Source organism: Leptodactylus fuscus, chromosome 5 (genome assembly GCF_031893055.1).
Source record: "Leptodactylus fuscus isolate aLepFus1 chromosome 5, aLepFus1.hap2, whole genome shotgun sequence".
Classification (NCBI taxonomy): domain Eukaryota; kingdom Metazoa; phylum Chordata; class Amphibia; order Anura; family Leptodactylidae; genus Leptodactylus; species Leptodactylus fuscus.
In genome coordinates this window covers 214,125,355-214,144,995 of record NC_134269.1, presented here as the reverse complement: position 1 = coordinate 214,144,995, position 19,641 = coordinate 214,125,355, and the positions used below count along the sequence as shown (strand labels likewise).

Below are 19,641 nucleotides of genomic sequence, written 5' to 3'. Positions count from 1 at the left end.
TTCTTTTGCAGGCTGCATAGACCAGCCTGCAAAAGAAAGAGACTGCAGACCGGCCGGGAGCCTTTACAAGGCTCCCAGCTGTCATGGAAACGTGACGACGGCCCTGGAGCTTGCTCCAGGCACCTGCGATCACCGGCAAAATGGCGGCGCCCATGCGCTGCCGACAAAATGGCACCTCCGGCGCTTTTGACCGAGGCGCCGAAGGGGTTAATGCCTCCGATCGGTCCGGGGACCAATCGGAGGCATTAGTGCTGGCTGTCTACTGTGTAACATAGTTAAACACCCGACATGCGCCGTACTAGTATGGCAGATGTCAGGAAAGGTTTAAGAAAGGCTATTCTTCTCCTACTTTTAGATATCTTCCTCGCCCCACTGTTCGTTTAAAAATCCGTTTTCCGTCAGGATGGAAATTAGTTCTCTCGCAGCAGTGGGGGCGGGCCTCAGCACTCAAACAGCACTGGGGTGTCCCCAATGCTGTGAGAGAACTCTCTCCAGCACCGCCTCCATCTTCGTCAGCAAAGGCCTCTTCATCTTCTTCTTCCAGCGCTAGGGGTCACTCTTGTGCGCCTGCGCAATTGGCTCTGCCATCGGGCCACAATAGTGCTATACTATAGAACTACAGGAGTGTACTGCGCATGCGCAAAAAAATGGCCACCGGCATGTGCACTCGGCTCTGCCTGCGGCCGGATAGCAGAGCCGAATGAGCAGGCGCATAAGTGTGATCCCTAGAGCCGGAAGAAGACGATAAAGAGGCCGTTGCTGACAAAGATGGAGGCGGCGCTGGAGAGAGTTCTCTCGCAGCATTGGGGATGCCCCCCCAGTGCTGTTTGAGTGCTGGGGCCTGCCCCCAGTGCTAAGAGAGAACTAATTTGCATACCGATGAAAAAACGAATTTTTAACCAAACGGCGGGGCGAGGAAAACATCTAAAGGTAGGAGAAGAATAGCCTTTCTTAAGGCTATTACGACATGTTAGTTGGAAAAAAAAAGTTTTTAATGATAGAATCCCTTTAATAAGAGCAGAAATATATCTACTGGCCATAAACTGAAGAAGCAATGAAGAGAGGACCTTCATCTCATAAATATACAAATCAGCCTGCAAGTGCACTGGGAGGGGCCTGACATGACGACTCAAAAGCTCCTCCCACTGTTGTGTTCTATAGGCCAAATGCTCCACCAAAGAGATTCTTCCATTTTTTCCATTTGCTGATCCCTCCTAATATCTTTATAGAACCTCCCCAAACATGCAGTGCGGCATGAAGGGGCTCGGTGAAGGTGTCAGTGAAGGTGTGTAAGTGTCTGATGGGGTCACACAGCTCATAGAAGGACAACTGCCCGGCCTCATAATTCAGACAGATCCTGAATCTATTACTGGAGATCTGATGAGGTAACTGGATCTCTTTACTGCCATGTCTCACTGAACACTGATTATTATACCTGCACTGCCCTCCACATAAACTCCAGGACTTGTTATTATCTCCAATGACTGACTGATCTGCCCTCCTGTCTATGCTGGGATAACACATCCCCACCATCCACATTCCACTGATCTCCACATCCCAGTAATGTCATCCTGAGGTAAATCCCCTGATACTTATCACCTGAGGACCCCCCTGGAATCTCTCTGCTGTTTTTGGACGATTCTGTCTTTTTTCTGTCCAGGTTGCAGTTTTCTGGTCGTCTGATATAAGAATATTATTATCCGCGGTTTTTACATCCAGTAATATGTCTGCAGAACCATGCCCATAGATCCCTCCCTCCCCTGCAGCCGTTACCTCCCCCCCAACACCCCAGTCCTGACTATTACATCATCACCCCCATATTCTGTACCTGACACAGGTAAATCTTGGGTGTGACTGGGCAGAGATCGGGCGCTGGGGGGTTGTGGCCTCATTTCTTCTGGCTTTGGGGGTGAGATGGTCTGTAGATATGTCATTATATCAGAGAGACCTGCATGTAACATCCCTGTAATTTCATCCACATCTACATCATGTGTCTTATCATCTCCCCCTGTGTCCTCATCACCTCCCCCCTCCTCAGGATCACACAAGTCACCTGTGTCTGGATCCTGTAAGACAGTCAGTGGATCAGTCATATTACACAGCTCCTCAATGTGGCTCATCTTCATGGACAGCTCGGCCTTCTTTATCTCCAGCTTCTGGATCACCACAGATAGTGACAGTGACTGATGCTGCTCCTGCCTGGAGATCTCACTCAGGACCTTCTTCTCCAGGTCGTCCAGTCGTCTCCTGATGTCTATAAACAGGGCAGTGACTCTCTCGGCTTCTCCAGATGCTTTTTCTTGAGCTTTTCTCCAGCACTCCTCCAGATTCTGGACTCTTTCCTCAGTCTCCTTATTCTTTGTGGTCAGTTTCTGGAGAACATTTCTCAGTTTCTTCTTCTTTTTCTCAGAGGTCTCATCCAACTTCTCCAGCTGATGTCCCTGATGTTCTCCAGCCAAACGGCAGGACACACAGATGTAAACAGCGTCCTCGATGCAGTAAAATCTTAACACTTCCTTGTGGATGGAGCATTTCCTCTTCTCCAAGTTAGTGCTGGGATTAGTTAGGATGTGTTCGGGTCCTTTGTTGTGGACTCTCAGATGGTTATCACACAGAGAAGCTTCACAGTGTAGACAGGACTTCACAGCAGGTACAGGAGAGTGAATACAGTAAGTGCAGCAGATCCCAGTGATCTCCTCCTGATGGGGCTCCGTAGACAGTATACGTTCTACTACATTACGTAGAGTTATGTTCCTCTTTAGTACAGGCCGCTCCTGAAACTCTTCTCTACATTCAGGACAGGAATAAACTCCAGACTCGTCCTGTGTATTCAGGTGCTGATCGATACAGTCTCGGCAAAAATTGTGTCCAGATCTCAGGATTACAGGATCAGTATAAATGGTCAGACAGATGGAGCAGAGCAGCTCAGCTCTCAAATCAGCGGACGCCATGGCTTCAGGATTTACAAAAAAAACCTGGAAGAGCATATAATAGGGCGTGTTTCTCATATGACGCTGCATTTGGTTTACAGCTGAGAGCAGACTATTAACGCTACAGCCTTCTAGATGAGAACAGATCAGTCAGTAACAAGTTTAGTTGATTTTTTTCAGCTGTTCTCAGTTCTTACCAGGATTATTGCTTTCAGGGCAGTATAGAGAGGAACTTATGTAATATTTTATTCTGTTCACGCCATATAATTAACATTTCAGAACACACAGCACTCTTGTTGAGACTGAAAAATTATATATACCATATATACTCGAGTATAAGCCGACCCGAATATAAGCCAAGGCCCCTAATTTTACCACAAAAAGCTTGGAAAACGTATTAACTCGAGTATAAGCCAAGAGGGGAAAATGAAGCAGCTACTGATAAATTTGAAAAATGAAAATGGACGGAGTTTTCGGGTGCAGTAGATTCTGGGTGCTGGGGAAGGCGAGGGGGTGTTTTGGTTGTCTGACTGCCCCTTCCCTAAGATTGAGGATTGTTTTTTTTTTTTTTTCCCCACTTGGAATTCAGCCTGGCTCATTATAGGGTGTCTGCAGTGCACCTATTAACCCCTACCTGACGGAATAGGAGCACTGCAGATACCCTGTATTAAGTAGACCGAGCACTTTCAGACACAGGGATACCTAAGGGCGGGTTCACACCAGTGCCAGATCTGTGTTTTTAGGTTTCTGTCTTCTGCCGACAGGAGACAGAAATCTGGCTTTCAGTGTCTGCCGGTGAGCGTCTTCTGCTCTCCGCAGTGAAACCATTTTTTTTTTTTTTACCGGACACAAAGTCCTGCATGTCCGACTTTGTGTCCGGTTAAAAAAAAAAACAACAGTTTCGCCGAGAAGAGCATAAAACGCTCACAAGAGCTCACTTTTCAAACCCAAACCCATTCATTTGACACATGAGTCGGCAAGACACCTGTGGACCTGTGATTTTTCAAGTAGCATCGCCAAGCTCCTGCCGCCACTGGTTTCCAGCAGAGGCAGGACCGTGGCGATACTGCGGGCTTATACACGAGTATATAGTTATGAATATATCATTGGGAACATCATAAATCTTAACAGACTTAAGAGAATATTAAAAAGATAAATGATTTATCCCTAGCGTTAACCCCCCCCCCCCCCATAATAATAATTAAAATAATAATATTATACCAAAATTCTACATTAAATTCCGGGTATCTGACATCCTGGAGAGCATTATATAATACAAAGCTTTGAGAATCACTATCTTTATAATGAAATATATCACAAAGTTACAGTAAATCCTGCTATATACCATCAAATAGAAGGCCAGACCCAGGTCTGACAGTATTGACCTTACTGGAACTGGAAAGAGCATGTGGATCGTTCGGCCACCTAGATTAACCAGGTAATAAGGCAGGATCTTCTGGGGGAGAAGTTGGGAGAAGATGCCCAACTTGTGTGTCCACAGGAAGAAAGTTCAGCAGACATCTTGTAGACCTGTCCTGGCAGCTGATACTATATCTTGAATGAGCCTATGGGCATGATTGAGAAAAAAAAGTGTCTAAAGATGGCTGCTGAAGGTGTAATGGGTGGGCTAGTTAGGGAAAAAGGGAGGAGGCAGTGAGTGAGAGAGGGAGGGGTGGTGATTGCGAACTAGGAGTCTACAGATGGCTGCTGAGGGTGTTGTGGGCGGGCTAGCTAGGTGAACATGGACGGGGAAGTGTGTGAGAAAGGGAGAGGGTCAGTCAGTGAGAGAGGTAGGAGAATTGAGGCATCATGGAACGTGTAGGAAACAAACCACAGGAAGATAGGGATGTAAACCAGTGATTCCCAAAGTGGTCCAGGTGGACCCCCAGGGAGCTCAGCCGCGATGCAAATTTCCATTGTTAGATATAATCTTCACATTTTTTGACGAGTTTTGGGAACATGGTAGAAATGTAGCAGCAGTGAGTCCACCGAAACCAGTAAAATTTTGAAAGTGGTATACGAGAAAAAAAGTTTGGGAACCTCTGATGTAAGCAAATGCAGAATATGACAGAGACCCCCAGAAATCACTCAAAACGCTGCCAAAGTTATTTGGTGGCATTTATTAACCCATTAATAGCACTAACTGACACCCCTAATACTACAGTGGTAGCTTAGGGATGTAGCCAGAAGACCAGAGGAACCAATGGAAGGGAGCAGGAAGTAAGCGCCGTTCCAGGGAAATATGGATGAGGGGAGAATTAGTGGAGACTAATTCTAGCCATCTCGACAGGCGGATAGCCTTATAGTACGATTGTATGTCGGGGAGTGTGAAGCCACCTTTCATTTTCTGCCAAGTTAGTGAGGAATAAGTTAGACTTGGGTGGAGTTTTTCCACAGGAATGAGAGGAAAAGACCACGGAAGCTTTGTAACAAAGAGTTAGGAAGCAGGATAGGAACTGTTTGCAGGACATAGAATATATTAGGGAGGATATATGTTTTAAGAATATTTTTCCTGCACATTCTGGAGGCAACACGGATGTGAATTTTAGATAGCGTCTGCTGTGAGGTCAGCCAGGAGGGGGCGTAGTTGAGAGAGAGGTGGAGGTTTTCAAATGTTGTACGTTAAGTATCTCAGAATTGTCGAAATTAATCCTAAAGTTAGACACTTGTCTGAAAAGGGCGAATATACGGAGAACCTCGGGGATAGCAGAGGAAGGATTAAAGAGATCGAGCACTAAGTCATCTGCGAAGGCAACTGTGATGTGGTAGAAGTCGCCACTTGTGATACCCTGCATGGAGAGGGACTATCTTAATTTTTGAATGAGGGTTTCAATCACCAGCATAAAGTGGGCAGGGGACAAGGGGCTCCCTGCCGGGTACCATTATTGATACTGAAAGGCTCAGAGAGAGATCCATTGACCTTGATGCAGGCAGTGGGGCAAGTATTGAGTGAAAAAATTTCTGTGATAAATGCAGGGAGAAATTTTTCCCAAACTGCTTTCATAACTGCCCAACTAATCCTGTCAGGGTCGGTACCTAAGTGGACAAGAGGGATGTTTCTACTCTATGTCACGTAAAGTAGGCGAATTAGCCGAGAGGTGTTAAATTTCCCCTCTTTTCCAGGCACAAACCCTGTTTGTTCCTGGCCTATTAAGGATGGCATCATGGACCCTGGAACAAAAAAGACGGCATATAATGTCCCAGTGGGGGTTAGAGGGACAAGGTTTAGCTCTTAAGGCTCGTAGCCCACGTTCAATCTCAATCTCTTCTCGAAAGTCAGGGCCCAGTAGGTCTGAGAAAATTGACTTCACCGTGGTTGTTTTCTGTAAGGTTTATTGAAGTGACACCCACAGGTTTAGGGTCTATGTAGGAACGGATTCCAGGACTGAATCACTGAATTGACTCCATATCTGAGGCTTAATGGGATCATGGAGTGGGATTTGGTGGAATGGCACAACTTTGGAAAACACGTGCCATGGTCACAATGTAGCAATCCAGAGGAGGAATGCAAGGAGAATGTGAGGAGTAAGTCAGTCACGGTTGGGCTCAAGGTGGTTATAGTCAGCTCGATCAACACTTCAGCATTCTTCAGGACTGGCACAATGTTGAAGTGGCCTGCAGTGTGGAAGATGGCATTAGTGGTATCCCTCAGGGCACTTTCCTGTAGTAAATCTTCCTGAGCCTGATGGTGGTTGGAGTGTCCTTCATGGTCAAGTAGTTCACTAAGGCTAGATTTGGCGTATTGAAGACCCAGGGTAGTTATTATAGAAACATGTTCATACCTTGGGGTCTGGGGTGGGTGGGGGGGGGGTTGGGGTTTGTACTACTAACACGCTCAGCACGGCTATTACACTAAGGAACAGCCGAGCTGAGCGTGTTAGTAGTACTAAGGAGTGGCCAAGCTAAGCTAGTCGTGTTAGTACAGGAGGAGTAGCTGGAGGGATGGTTGGGTGTAGTGCAGAGCTCTTTCATCTATCCGGAGTAGCCGGGCTAACCGCACTGGCACTGCTATATCTCGCCATAGAAATGCATTGACCAGCGTTGATTGGCCAGTCTATGGGATTCGGCCAATCAACGCTGGTTCTGCCGGAGGAGGCGGAGTCTAAAATCGGACCAGAATGGAAACTGCTGTGGATCGATTTTAGACTCCGCCTCCTCAGGAGAACCAGCGTTGATTGGCCAAATCCCGTAGACTGGCCAATCAACGCTGGTCAATGCATTCCTATGTGAAAAAGTCAGCTGCGGCATATCGCAAGCTGACAGGGATCCCGACATAATAAAGGTACTTGATGCACCCAGACATGCTTCCCCTGCTGTCCCAGTTGCTTTCCAGGGTGTTGGCTTCATTTCCTGGGGTGTGATAGTGGACTTGGTGACTCTCCTGAGTCGAATGGTGGGATCCCCTGTAGCGAAGCATTTTCTCCCATAGACTATAATGGGGTTCGATATTCGATCGAATAGTCGAATATTGAGAGGCTATTCGAAACGAATATCGAATCTCGAACATTTTACTGTTCGCTCATCTCTAATGACCTTTTGTTTACAGTTTTTGATAGGTGATACATAGAGAAAGACAACAATTTGGCACTTTTGAACTTTTTTTTTTTATAAATTCTAAATCACGGGCGCAAAATAACGTGGCGTATATGCTTGTAACTCCCATTGAAATCAATGGGAGCTTTTTGAGCGCGCAAAATGCTGGCACGCGTATACGTGCCAGATTGCGCACCATTTTTCATCGTGTGAACTTGCCCTAAGACTGGTCTGAAGAGACCCCAAGGTATAAGAGTGATTTGTTGGTGGTGAACCGCAAAAATTTTGGGTTTGACCAGACCTGAAATTTTTGGAAAATTCCCTCATTCCTAGTTTTCAATCTAACATTTTAAAATGACTTTAAATGGCTACAAGGACATAGTAACAAGATGGCTTCTTACAGATTCTTGTGTCAAGCTTAAAAAGTAGCTTCATAATTATCTCAGTTTTCAGCTCAGGTTTTTTGTTGTTTTTTTAAACTCGTTTTATTGAAAAGTGCATAACAGAGCAAATAATACAGTGGAATATAATCGAATGTACACACAAATCAAACAAACAGAAATAAGTTACAAACAGAAACAAGCCACAACATCATCACCTCCCGTCCCCAAACCTCACCCGCCGCCCAAACAGTTCAGAACAGGATATTACATATCATACTGACAAAATGAAGCAGTATCATGACAGGGGAAGCCGTGAGCCTAACCAGCACCAGCCACCCCTTATGGAGTGAAGGCATCAATAGCTGAGAGCATTGAAGGGGCAGAGATTCAGCTCAGGTTTTTAAAGATATTTTCAACAAGTTTTTTGGTCTCGATGGGATTTCAAGCATTTTTTGCTTTTGGAGCTGTTTTTAAGGCAAAAGATTCAGCCAGTTATTGATAAAGCTCTTCCCACTGCTGTGTACTACAGGCCGAATGCTCCACCAATGAGAGACTTCCATTTCTCCCACATGCTACTCTGTCCACATATCTTTATGCCACCAAATAATACATATAATACAGCTGAAGGGGCTCGGTGAAGGTGTTATTGAAGGTGTGTAAGTGTCTGATGGGGTCACACAGCTCATAGAAGGACAACTGCCCGGCCTCATAATCCAGACAGATCCTGAATCTATTACTAGTGATCTGGTGAGGTAAGTCAATATATTTATTGTCATGTACCACTCCATATTGAAAGGCATACCAACCTCCACACAAACCCCAGGACTTTTTATTACATCCAATGCATGACTGTTCTCCCTTCCTGTCTGCACTGGGGTAACACATCCCCACCCTCCAATCCATTGTATTTCCGATCTCCACATCCCAGTAATGTCGTCCTGAGGCAAATCTCCTGATACTTATCAGTTTATCTCCCTTAAATCTCTCGGCTGTTTCTGGACGATTCTGTGGTGTTTGTGTCCAGATTGCAGTTTTCAGGTCATCTGATACAATTATATTATTACCAGCCGTGTTTACATCCAGTAATATGTCTGCAGGACCCTGCCCATAGATCCCTCCCTCCCCTGCAACCGTTACCTTTCCCCCAACACCCCCAGTCCTGACTATTACATCATCAGCCCCATATTCTGTACCTGACACAGGTAAATCTTGGGTGTGACTGGGCAGAGATCGGGCGCTGGGGGGTTGTGGCCTCATTTCTTCTGGTTTTGCGGGTGAGATGGTCTGTAGATGTGTCATTATATCAGAGAGACCTGCATGTAACATCCCTGTAATTCCATCCACATCTACATCATGTGTCTTATCATCTCCCCCTGTGTCCTCATCACCTCCCCCCTCCTCAGGATCACACAAGTCACCTGTGTCTGGTTCCTGTAAGACAGTCAGTGGATCAGTCATGTTACACAGCTCCTCAATGTGCCGCATCTTCATGGACAGCTCGGCCTTCTTTATTTCCAGCTTCTGGATCACATCAGACAGTGACAGTGACCGCTGCTCCTCCTGCCTGGAGATCTCACTCAGGACCTTCTTCTCCAGGTTGTCCAGTCGTCTCCTGATGTCTATAAAAAGGGCAGTGACTCTCTTGGTTTCTCCAGATGCTTTCTCTTGAGTTTTTCTCCTGCTCTCCTCCAGACTCTGGACTCTTTCCTTAGTCTTCTCTCTCTTTGTGATCAGTTTCTGGAGAACATTTCTCAGTTTTTTCTTCATCTTCTCAGAGGCCTCATCCAGTATCTCCACCCGATGTCCTCGATGTTCTCCGGCCAAACTACAGGTGACACAGATACATACGGCATCCTTAGTACAATAGTACTTTAAAAGTTCCTTATGGACAGAACATTTCCTCTTCTCCAGGTTGGTGCTGGGATCACATAAGACGTGTTCTGGTGACTTGCTGTGGACTCTCAGATGTTTATCACACAGAGAAGCTTCACAGTGTAGACAGGATTTCACAGCAGGTACAGAAGAGTGAATACAGTAAGTGCAGCAGATCCCGGTGATCTCCTCCTGATGGGGCTCAGTAGACAGGACACGTTCTACTACATTACGTAGAGTTATGTTCCTCTGCAGTACAGGCTGCTCCTGAAACTCTTCTCTACATTCAGGACAGGAATAAACTCCAGACTGGTCCTGTGTATTCAGGAACTGATCAATGCAGAACCGGCAGAAGTTGTGTCCACATCTCAGGGTTACAGGATCGGTATAAATGGTCAGACAGATGGAGCAGAGCAGCTCGTCTCTCACATCAGCAGACGCCATGGCTCGCAAGAAAATGAAAGTGAATTCTATAGGCTTGTTCAGCACATGTGACTTTGTACAGCCTCCATCTGACAGCTGACTTTTAACCCTATAATGTTGTAAAAGAGAGCAGATGTCTTGTCTTTGGCCAGTTATAAGGAAGAAACTTGATTTCTTCAGATTTATAAAGGGGTGATTCCTTACCAAGCTTATTGTTTTCCAGAAGGTAGAGACAGGACACAATAAGGTTATCTGCTTAACAGTCATCATATGTTATTCTGTTCACTGGTCATATGGTAATGCAGTGTTTAGGGTGACACTTCGGGCTGCGAGCATTTATATATATATTTGTAAAAATAACTCATATTAGATCTCAAAAAGATACATATAATGTCTGACACTGATATATAATAGTAGACAGGAAAGCATCATATAATACACAGCATCAAGAATAGTGGGAAACCAAAAAGCGCTCCATTATCCAATAGTACCTGGTAGAATGTCTTACTACCCTTGTTGTGATAACATATACTATACATGTACCTATATACATTAACGTCCTTCATGAGTTAAAGGGGTTGTCCCATCACAAGGATCCTATCTATACTGCTTGTTAATGTGGATGTAAGACTTTTCCTAAATACATTGTTTCAGTAAAACTGCTTTGTTTATCCACTATATTACTTTATTCAATTCTTTGTGGCCACAGCCCTGACTTAGCTGCTCATGAGTCAAGTGATGTATCTGCTGCTTTCAGGGGAGAGGGAGGAGGGGCTAAGTGCAGGGGAGCGAGCCTGTGTATCTAGCTATTCCTGTGTCTACACCACCTGACCTAGGTCCCTGCACTCAGATAGAGGAGAGGAGCTGCTTTCATTTCTTCTGTTCTCCCAGTTATCAGGCTAGCTAATTCAATTGTGTTCATGATGGCAGAGACAGGCAGTCTCTGTATGTAACACAGAATGGAGTTGCTGCTGCCTGTACTTCATAGTCCAATTTGGGTGGGCGGAGCTACACGTAAATTTGGGGGTGGAGCTAAACAGCAGGTTGCATGTGAAACCCCGCCCACCAAATGATGCAAGAAACCAGGAAGAAAGAAGATTTTACAGCAGTAAAGACTGATGAGTATGTGAGGTGGGAATACCCCTTTAAGAGCTCTCCTCCAATCTGCACCATGTCTAGGGCTTTCTCAACAGCGCACATAGACATTTCATTAAAGCATCCACTATGTAGATCTCTGAGGAACCCCCAATAAACTCCCATTACCAGCTTGCAACGTGGGATCAGTGCCTGCTATAGGTTCAGCAAGGCAAAGTTTTACCTTACGTACGGTACAGCCAATATAATATTGTATGCAAACATTACATAGAAGGAGATATATAACCTGAGAAGTATCTTAATAGGGTAATGAATAGATGTAACAAAAGATTGATATAGTGGTGGCCACTGTGCATATAGCGACAAAGCCCATGACTTTTACTACCATAAGGTGCTGCAACCACATCTCCCTTGATGCCCCGACTGATCCATACCGACCAAGTTGGCTTCATCCCCGGCTGTGAGGCCAGAGATAATGTCTCCAAAACTCTCTTAATTGCGGGTGTGGTGCGTTCTAGAGGTTCCCCCCTATGCCTTCTATCTGTCGACGTGGAGAAGGTGTTTGACCGCGTCCACTGGGATTTCTTACGAGCTACTTTGGAACAAGTGAAAGTCGGCTCCGGATTCCTGCACAAGGTCCTCTCTTTGTATGGTGACGCCTTGGCGAGGGTCTGTTCTAACGTTTTTTTATCTGACCCTTTTCCTGTGCGCAATGGTACCCGGCAGGGTTGCACCCTGTCCCCTTTATTGTACGCCCTCGTAATGGAGCATCTTGCAATCGCATTGCGTTCCCGCTCGGATGTATCAGGTTTTCCAATTGGCAAGTCTCAGGTTCGGCTGGCTCTTTACGCTGACGACCTGCTTATGTATGTCACCCAGCCTCGTGTATCCTTCTCTGCAATTCTTGATGAATTCCGGCACTTTGGCAATGTGTCCAACTTTAAAGTTAATCTCTCGAAAAGCGAGGCACTCAACATTTCCCCTGAGTAATCGGAAATTACGCACCTAGCCACAAGCTTCCCCTTTAAATGGCAGCCTCAATCAATTAAATACCTGGGTGTTCAGATCCCTCTACCCTGGTTGCCCTGAATTACCTCCCTCTACTCGAGAAGACCACGGTGCATTTGCGGACCTACGGGTCTCTTGGGCTGTCATGGTTTGGCCGTATAAATGCCTTGAAGATGGACGTTGTGCCCAGGCTTCTATACCTATTTCAGGCCATTCCGGTTCCTGTACCTAGTCACTTCTTTAGAACCCTTCAGACAATATTCGGTAGATTCGTTTGGGGCCCCTTGCGCAGCAGGATTAGGTTCCGTTCCCTCACTCATCGAAAGGCCAACGGGGGGGGGGGCTGGGCTCCCTGATCCCTTCTTATCTTATCGGTTGGCGGTCCTGCTACGTCTCTTTGATTGGTGTTTCCGGGCCACGGATAAACAGTGGGTCTCGATAGAGGCAGACCTCCTCTCTGCCCATCTCGCTTCTCTCCCATGGATTCCCCCTCATTATCGACCAGCCCTAACCCATGTCTCTTCACTCTCTTGGCACTTTCTATCTACATGGGATACCGTCTATCGCGCATCCTCCTTGGCTAGGGTCCCTGGCCCCCTGACCCCTCTCTTTCGGAACAATATGTTTTCCCCCCCTGGTTGTACTGCTCGCCGTTTTCTCTGCTGGTCAGCCACTGAGGACGTTAGGTTGGGGTCTATTGCGGGGTCCTCCCCCTTACCATCTCTCAGTTCACTCAGTGACTCTTCCCCTGGCTCCTCTTTGTCATGGTTGGAATATAATCAACTCACTGCGTTTTTCCGTAAGTTTTCCCTATAGCCCGTACTCTCCACTGCCCTGACTGTGTTAGACACCGCGCTTCATCAATCGGCGGTGCCAACCCGCGTACTTTCTTTCCTTTATGACATCCTATTGACAGCTGCTATCCCGGGCCTTCCCCCCTTCACCAGGGCGTGGGACTCTGATCTGGGCATCCGTTTGTCTGCTGCCTATTGAGAGAGATCCTTCCTGTTTGTACACAAATTGCCTCTGCCCTGTAGTGCCCAGGAGAAAAACTTTAAAGTCTTGCTGGTACCGGTGTCCGACCCTTCTGCATCGAATCTACCCGTCTGTGTCTGACGTGTGTTGGCGCTGTGGAGCTGCCGTGGGATCTTTCTTCCACATTTGGTGGTATTGTGGAGAGATACAGGTATTTTGGTCCTCTATTTTCTCCGTTTATTCTAAGGTCAGTGGTCGCTCCGTGCCCCCCTCCCCTCAGCTGGCCCTCCTTTCCCTTATTCCGGGGAAGATCTCCGCAGTCAAGGGCGATCTGCTCCGACAGTTTCTCACGGCCACCAGGACTGTCATCCCCCGCCACTGGCGTAGTACCGTGACACCCTCTTTGACGGAATGGCTCCAGGAGTTTCTCCTCATTAGGATGATGGAGGCCTTGGTCGCAGAAGACTCTTTGGACCCTTCTAAATTTGAGACCCTCTGGCGGCCATGGGTTGTGTTTCAGGAGTCGAGTGAGTTTTCTTCCCTTTTCGCTTGAATCCCCCCTGATAGCCCCCTTTCCGGGTCCTCTGGGGACTCCTGTCACTTTTCTTATTTTGTAGCCTACCCCTGTCTGTTGCCCCCCTCTCGTTTCGTGTCTTCGTATGCTTTGTCTTTCTGTTGTTTTCTTTGTTGTCTTTAAGGATGCATTCACACTACGTATACTGAAGCTTATTCTGAACGTAAAACACGTTCAGAATAAGCGGCGTATAAAGCAGCTCCATTCATTTCTATGGGAGCCGGCATACGAGCACTCTCCATAGAAATGAATGGGCTGCTTCTTTCACTACGAGCGCTCCCATTGAAGTGAATGGGATGTGCCGGCGTGTACGGCTCGGCATGAGCAGAGCTTACCGTACACACCGGCACTTCCCATTCACTTCAATGGGACTGCTCGTACTGAAAGAAGCAGCCCATTCATTTCTATGGGGACTGCTCGTACTGAAAGAAGTTTGCATTCTATGGCTTGAGAAAGCGCACATAGCTGCGCGAAACGGCTGTTGCCTTTTGCCTTTGCATGCTGTTCTTCCCTCCCTGCACTTATTGCTTTTAGATATGTATTGCCTCAAATAAAGAAGTTTTTTACAAAGACGAGCCTCGATGTGGGTGAGTGCCCTTCCAATTTTTCTACTATTTTGTTAGTATACGTAGTGTGAATGCACCCTTAGTGTTGGATTTATATTTTATATGGTTGTTGTGCAAGTCTCTGTACCTGCCCCTCCTGGGCGCTGATTTACAATGCCACTTAAGTTTTGTGACATACCTTGGACTTGCCATTACTCTGCATTATTATGTTATTGTTGTTTCGTTTTATTTCTTTGAAAAATTACTAAAATTTGTTTACATCTAAATCTATGCTGTTATATACTGTATTCACTAAACTAGGCACAATTTTCACTCGGGACTCTAGAAAAGCTCATTGACAACCAATATGGTGTCCATCACAGCTCACCCAGCTTTTCTTAGAGTCCTAAATGACAAATGATTCCTTCAATTGATCCACTATCACTGGACAACTTGATCTTTTTGCCATTCAGCTTTTTTGGAGTCCTGAATGGCAAAATGGTAGAGCGATAGTAGAGGCAATGGTTTATAAATAGGCAGATTTTCCATTCAGTACTCCACAAAAGCTGGGTGAACTGGGTGTTACTTGAACCTTATTTACAGCATAACGAGACTTGTACCATGCAGGACTCTAGGAAAGCTGTGTAAAACCCCAATGATAGCTAAGACTGGCTAGATAGCTAATGATACCTTCCTTAGGCGGCCCCTAAGGAAGGCTTAAACTACCATATTGTCACCCAGCTTTTCCAGGAACAGATGTAATTAAGAGTAGAGTTGACAATACCTTCAAAGCAGAGGTTAACGCAAAGACTGGAAAATTTGGGGATTTGAAGTAAAATGTTTTTCTATCCTTGGCCCATATTACCCTTTGGGGTACTAACAGAGCTGGCAGCCATTTTGCCATCTCTGGTATTTACAGAAGATTATCAGAGGTGCCAATGACAAGATGTTGTCCCAGTTGCTAATGGAACGAGGGGCTGTCGCAAGAGGTTCTAGAATCTTCCTGTATTTTCAGCATGGCAATCAAATCAAACAAGCTTTATTGGCACGTCCGAATAGATATTTGGCATTGCCAAAGCTAGTAAAGTGTGTGGAGGGGGGGGGAGTTGGATTCAGGTGGGTGAGTGGTGGGTATGGGGGGGTGGATTGGGGTATAACAGTCCGTGGAGTCTCATCTACCTCTTAGTTGGTGACCGCTATATAAGGAGGTGGGGTGGGTGGTTTGGGGTATAACAGTCCGTGGAGTCTCATCTTCCTCTTGTTTGGTGACAGTTGAACACATATTGGGCAGCGTCTTCTCCCAGTAGGATGTAGAGTTTCCTCTTTTCGTCTGCAGATATGAAGTCAATCTCTCCTCTGATCCACTAGGGGGAGCCTGTGCTCTAATTTATGGATGGAAGACCCAATGTGAATACCAGAGAGGGGAGGTTGGGACTCATTGTGGTGTCAGCAAAGGAAGACAATAGGGCAAAGCAGCAGATCTCTCTGAGAATGGAGCAGGCCTCAGGGCATAGACATCAAGGCACCCAAAGTTTAACATAAAAAGAACTCCTACTCACCTCTCCTCACTCCCCTGCTGTTCTGTTTGCATTCCCAGTTGCAGAGTGCTCTGGGAGCAGCAGGACTGATGTGAGTGACGTCATTACATCTCGCCCTACAGCTCCCCGGGCCAGAGGACATGGGGAGCACAGCGGTAAAGCAGGTTCTGTCCACAGATTGCTCCTGCTTCACTCACTGTTGTATTCAACTCATTTGCATCCGGAGTCAAATGCAGGACCCATAATCCGGAAATGTCCCACAGATTCCGAGACGGTTGGGAGGTATGTTACACATTCACTTCAAAATGACATTTTGCGGCTGCAAAATCACGGCCGCAAAATAACGCGGCGTATACGAACCCACCTCCCATTGAAATCAATGGGAGCGTTTACGGCGCGCAAAGTCTCACACGCCGTATACGTGCCACATCACGCGGCACGTTACATCGTGTGAACTCCCCCTTATTGGGTGGACATGTAGGGGGTACAAGGTTTATGTGACCATCCAAAAACATGCAGAGAAACAGATCTGTGCAAGGTAGTCTTCAAAACCGTCCGCCAGTCTGCGTTTGGGAGAGCTTGGGAGTATGAACTCTATAGTCACATCTACTTTGCAGCTTCTGTTACTGATTCTGTCATTTTTGTTAGAAAAATACATTAAGGCTAAGGCCCCACAGGACAATACGCAGCGCTAAAGCGTTGCGGCAAAAACCGTGTCAGGAATGCATCGCGAGTCTTCACGGAGTTTTCCTCTATGGACTTTCTATTACAATTATATCTATTGGAAAGTCGCTGGCGTTTCTGTAGATAGAATTGGCATGTTGCGATTTCCAAAACCGCGCTGGTTTTGTAAATCGCAGCGTGTTCGCGCTGCAGATTTTACCTCAAAGTGGGCATGGGATTTGCATGAATCCCATCCGCTTTGCTGGTACTGTATAACGCTGCGATTTCCCCCCCAGCGTTTCTGGAATGGGATTGTTATCAATGTACCACTCACTGAACATGGCCAGATACTAGCGACACCTCCAAGGTTGTGCAGTTCAGGTTTAGATACCAGGTGCTAATCCATTAATTGACATTTTCCCATACCCGGCAGTACCACCTTGTTATCTTACATCTGATGGGCCTGGACAAGGGAAGCCACAAAGTGGATCAGCTGATGTTCTGTATTGAGCAACAAATTTCCCATTGAATGTCTCCCCACCAACTACAACTGGGGAACATAGTCATCTACAATAGCAGGAAGATAGTGGCCGCACTGCAGTTTGGGAATATAACACACGCTCCCCGTGTAGTTCATGCCATAAATTTAGTGGTGAAAAAATTGACTAGCCAAATTTTTTAGAATATGCTCTGCAGTGGCCCCCACAGAGTACAATCTGGTCCATAGTGGCTCCCACACAGTAAAATATGCTCCACAGCTTCCCCCCCCCACACAATATAATATGCTCCACAGTTGTAAGCAACAGCTAGATTAGTTGCACCTAAAGTCAGCAGTGAAGAGGGGCAAGAACTGCACCTTGTGGTGCCCCCGTACTACAGATCACAGTGTCAGACACACAGTCCCGGGCTCTCACATACTGAGGGCGGTTTGTGAGATAGAGGTGTGTTTCTGGTAGGACACTTATTGTAGTGCACCTCAGATAACAAGAAGAGGGGAGGTCCTAATCTCCATGTTTGATGCATGTCCCTTATTATTACAGATGAATGTTAATAAAGAATATACCCCCCCCCCAACCACCCCAGTGTCAATTCATTAGGTGTGCAACATAAGGATCATAACGAAATTCTACCATATCAGCAGTTTTTAATTAGACACTATCAATGTAAACTGGGGTCTTCACAATTAGTATTTTATCTGTTGAATGTTAAATTTAACATTTGACTAAAAGGATGCAATAAAATAAACACATATATCACCTGAAGAAAATACAGCCACATTATACTGTAAATGACACCAAATTGTGGGAAGACTAGAGGTTGTAAACTCTACTCCCTGTGATATCACCAGTCTCTAGGCAAATTAATTCTATCATGGTGGACCCTCACAGCCGCTGATCCCCCAATATCTTTATAGAACCTCTACAGTATATACCCATAATACAGCATGAAGGGGCTCGGTGAAGGTGTCAGTGAAGGTGTGTAAGTGTCTGATGGGGTCACACAGCTCATAGAAGGACAACTGCCCGGCCTCATAATCCAGACAGATCCTGAATCTATTACTGGAGATCTGCTGAGGTAACTGGATCGCCTTACTGTCATGTATCACTGAATACTGAATTATATCACACCACTGCATTCTGCATAAACCCCAGGACTTGTTATTATCTCCAATGTATGACTGCTGCCCCCTCCTGTCTATACTGGGATAACACATCCCCACCCTCCACAGCCATGATTCCCTGATCTCCACATCCCAGTAATGTCGCCCTGAGGTAAATCTCCTGATACTTATCACCTGAGAACACTGGAATCTCTCATCTATTTCTGGACGATTCTGTCTTATTCCTGTCCAGGTTGCAGTTTTCAGGTCCTGTAATATTCGGATATTATTACCAGCCGTGTTTACATCCTGTAATATGTCTGCAGGACCCTGCCCATAGATCCCTCCCTCTCCTGCAGCCGCTACCTTCCCCCCAACACCCCCAGTCCTGACTATTACACCATCACCCCCATATTCTGTACCTGACACAGGTAAATCTTGGGTGTGACTGGGCAGAGATCGGGCGCTGGGGGGTTGTGGCCTCATTTCTTCTGGTTTTGCGGGTGAGATGGTCTGTAGATATGTCATTATATCAGAGAGACCTGCATGTAACATCCCTGTAATTCCATCCACATCTACATCATGTGTCTTATCATGTCCCCCTGTGTCCTCATCACCTCCCCCCTCCTCAGGATCACACAAGTCACCTGTGTCTGGATCCTGTAAGACAGTCAGTGGATCAGTCATGTTACACAGCTCCTCAATGTGCTGCATCTTCATGGACAGCTCGGCCTTCTTTATTTCCAGCTTCTGGATCACATCAGACAGTGACAATGACCGCTGCTCCTCCTGCCTGGAGATCTCACTCAGGACCTTCTTCTCCAGGTTGTCCAGACGTCTCCTGATGTCTATAAACAGGGCAGTGACTCTCTCGGCTTCTCCAGATGCTTTCCCTTGAGCTTTTCTCCTGCTCTCCTCCAGACTCCGGACTCTTTCCTCAGTTTGTTTTTCTTCTTCTTAGAAGCCTCATCCAGCATCTCCACCTGGTGTCCCTGATGTTCTCTGACAAATCTACAGGACACACAGATACATACGGGATCCTTAGTACAATAGTACTTTAGAACTTCCTTATGGACAGAACATTTCCTCTTCTCCAGGTTGGTGCTGGGATCACATAAGACGTGTTCTGGTGACTTGCTGTGAACTATCAGATGGTTATCACACAGAGAAGCTTCACAGTGTAGACAGGACTTCACAGCAGGTACAGGAGAGTGAATACAGTAAGTGCAGCAGATCCCGGTGATCTCCTCCTGATGGCGCTCAGTAGACAGGACACGTTCTACTACATTACGTAGAGTTATGTTCCTCTGCAGTACAGGCCGCTCCAGAAACTCTTCTCTACATTCAGGACATGAATAAACTCCAAACTCATCCTGTGTATTCAGGAACTGATCAATACAGACCCAGCAGAAGTTGTGTCCACATCTCAGGGTTACAGGATCGGTATAAAGGTTCAGACAGATGGAACAGTCCAGCTCGTCTCTCAAATCAGCAGACGCCAT

At 46.3% G+C, this 19,641-nt stretch overlaps 3 pseudogenes; all 3 read right to left on the bottom strand.

Moving 5' to 3' along the window:
- Window positions 1-1,044: 1,044 nt before the first annotated feature.
- LOC142204060 (E3 ubiquitin-protein ligase TRIM39-like) lies at window positions 1,045-2,951 on the bottom strand (annotated as a pseudogene).
- Window positions 2,952-8,199: 5,248 nt separating this feature from the next.
- Window positions 8,200-10,237, bottom strand: LOC142204059 (E3 ubiquitin/ISG15 ligase TRIM25-like; annotated as a pseudogene).
- Window positions 10,238-17,921: 7,684 nt separating this feature from the next.
- Window positions 17,922-19,641, bottom strand: LOC142204611 (E3 ubiquitin/ISG15 ligase TRIM25-like; annotated as a pseudogene).